The following is a 3,328-nucleotide window of genomic DNA, read 5'->3' as shown; positions in this document are numbered from 1 at the left end:
TGTTGCCTGCGTGTCAATTTGTATTTATTATTATTATTTTTTTTTTTTTTACAATAATTGAAAACAAAAGAAAATAAATGTTATTTTTTGGTCACGAGATAAAAAAATTAAAAGGTTGTAATGGTTGCGTTTTTGTAACAGTTTAGAAAAAATGACTACTTTTTCACCACATTTTAGAAAAGGTTTGTTTTTGGTGCAAGTTTCAAAACAAGTGATACAATAATATTTCTTCACATCTTATAACCCAGGGCTCTCCTCTTCCTCATCTAACATGCAGGAGCAGCCTTCCTTCACAGCGTGTTTACGTCTTGTGACAAAAATGAGGATTATGATTGGTTTGCATTATGTTGATGCCAGCTTGTCGACTGCATGATTGTCTTTCGTGTGCAAGTCAACACGCAGGCAACAAATGTGTTCCTCTTGTTGTCGTCAACGGATGTGGCACGTGTGACCATGCCTTTATACAACAAACACTGCTAAATATGGTCGTGACACCAGTTATGCAAAATAAAGCTGCCAATGTACAATTGCACATTAGAGACCTATATGTAGCTAGTGGAAGTGCAAAGTGGCAAAGATTTATATAATATTTTTGTTAGCTACAATAACTTTAAATTGAATCTGCATTTACAACAAAATTAGATTTTTAATAATAACTATAATAATAATAATAATATTGTAATGACCTGTGCATTTGTGTTGTACTGTACTTCTGCTGTGTATGTGTGTTTACGTACTGTGTATGTGTCTATGTCGTTCCAATTGTTTGTAATTGTGTTCCTTTCCCCCTCTGTATTTCCCGCGGTTGTTTAACCCTATCCTGCATGTGGGGGCATGTTCTGTGTCTCCCCTGTGATTGGCTCTGTCTGTGAGTTTCTGTGTTCACGTGTTCTATGTGCTCTCATTAGCCCAAATTGTGCGGTGGAGGTCCAATGGGAGGTGTAAGCTCCGGTAGCTGATTACAATAAAGGGGCGGAGATAATGTTATAAGAAGGCACTGCGCTGCCATTTGTTGTTGTTGTGTGTGGTTGCCATCATTCCTGAGTGGCTGACAGGGAGCTGTGTACTGTGTGTGTGTGACTGAGGGAAAACGGTGTTTGTCTCCTGTTTTCTGGCTGCCCTGCGAAAAGCTACATTGGTGCCAGAAGCGGGATTAAGAACAAAACCTCAGCATCAAGCAGGAGCAGTTAGGAGAGAAGGACCACTGGATCCGCTGCAACCCTGACCCATCCCAGACCTGGTGGGATGGCAGACTGGAATACCTCCTTGGTGGTCGTGAGGATTAAGGCTGATGCCTTACCTGCGGGGAGTTCAAGCACAAGGAGGTATGCTGCCCCTTCCTGAGGTACTGCCTGCCCCGAAGCAAAAGAGAAGAGGCAGCCGTTCTCACAGGCAGGCGAGGGAACCTGTGCCATTTCAAGCGTCAGAAGGGGAGGTGTTGTCCGCCTGGGCACCAGAGAGCACAGCCTGTGTTCGGGAGGGAGAGAGGGACCAGTCGATCGGCTGGAACCTGTACCCGTCCCAGATCTGGTGTGATGGTGGATGAGAGGATCTCTTTGAAGACCTTGAAGACCGGGGTTGGTGCTTTTTTGCGGGGAGTTCGGGCACAAAGTGACTGTCCCCGTCAAGATGGAGAAGAGCTGCCTGCCAGCAAGCAAAAGCAGAAAAGGGGTGGCCATCCCCTGCACAACTAACTGAGAGGGAGGTGCTGCCGGCCTGACTGCCAGGGAGAGAAAAGAGACTCTAAGCGCCAGCCCTTTCAAGGGTTCCTGCAAAGGGCGCAAGCCAGGGGCGGGATGCCAGTGAGGAGCAGGAGTGACGACTGCTGCCTGTCCCACACCCCGAATCCCGGAAAGCGCCAGAGGCCCCGCCACGACCTGACTGCCCAGAGCCGCCGCCTGACTGCCCAAAGCCGCCGCCTGACTGCCCAAACCACCGCCTGACTGCACAGAGCCACCGTCTGATTGCCCAGAGCCACGGCCTGACTGCTCAGAGCCACCACCTAACTACCCAGAGTCGCCTCACATTTGCCCAGAGCCACATCCTGACTTCCCAGAGCCACGTCCTGACTTCCCAGAGCCACGTCCTGACTGCCCAGAGCCACTGCCTAACTGCCCAGAGCCACCTCACGTCTGCCCAGAGCCACTGCCTGACTGCCCAGAACTGCCTGACTGCACAGAGCCACCGCCTGAGGGCCCGTGTCACCCCTGCCAGAATGCCTGCTGCAAGCACTGGAGGGTTTCGTGCCACTGCTGCCGAGCTGCTCGCTGCAAGAGCCGGAAGGTCCCGAGCCACCACTTACGAGCTGCCTTCTGCAAGCGACAGAGGGTACCTCGCCACCGACAGCATTGTCACCGCTTGTAAAGGAGCCCCGACGGGGCAAGTCACTCTGGTTTTGGGGGTAGGAAGGGTGTTAAACAGGCACCTCATTACAGAAACCCAGGGGTTACCAGAGGGGTTAAACGGGCACCCCTGACTAAAGACCCAGCCTGGCAGAAGGGGGAGAGGAGACCCACCCACCTACAAGGATCCGGAGGGGAAAAACCAGACATAAGAAGAGAGGGGCTGTGTTTTAAAGGGGGAGGTGGCCGATTGCAGCAACGAGATGCATTGCACCTTACAGACTTTTTAGGCACAAAAAGAGACTAAAGTAGCGGCAGTGTAACGATCTGTGCATTTGTGTTGTACTGTACTTCTGCTGTGTTTGTGTGTTTATGTGTTGTGTGTATCTATGTCGTTACTGTTGTTTGTAATTGTGTTCCCTTCCCCCTCTGTATTTTCTGCCGTTGTTTAACCCACTGTTGTTGTGTGACCCTAGCCAGCGCGCAGGGTCATGTTCTGTGTCTCTCCTGTGATTGGCCCTGTACCGCTGTATCAGCCGTGTAATTCATGGTCTGTGTCTCCCCTGTTTTTGGCCCTGTTTGTGCATTTCTGTGTGTTCACGTGTTCCGAAATGTGCGACGGAGGACCAGTGGTAAGAGTACCTCTGGTACCCGATTACACTATTGGGGCGGAGCTAATGGAGTGTGGTAACCAACGGTGTACCACAGGGATCAGTATTAGGTCCTCTGCTATTCCTAATCTACATTAATGATTTAGATTCTGGTATAGTAAGCAAACTTGTTAAATTTGCAGACGACACAAAAGTAGGAGGAGTGGCAAACACTGTTGCAGCAGCAAAGGTCATTCCAAATGATCTAGACAAGATTCAGAAAAATGACATTTAATAGAGAAAAGTGTAAGGTACTGCACGCAGGAAATAAAAATGTACATTATAAATATCATATGGGAGATACTGAAATTGGAGAAGGAATCTATGAAAAAGACC

Source organism: Polyodon spathula, chromosome 9, assembly GCF_017654505.1.
Source record: "Polyodon spathula isolate WHYD16114869_AA chromosome 9, ASM1765450v1, whole genome shotgun sequence".
Taxonomy (NCBI): Eukaryota; Metazoa; Chordata; class Actinopteri; order Acipenseriformes; family Polyodontidae; genus Polyodon; species Polyodon spathula.
This window is presented reverse-complemented; position numbering follows the sequence as displayed.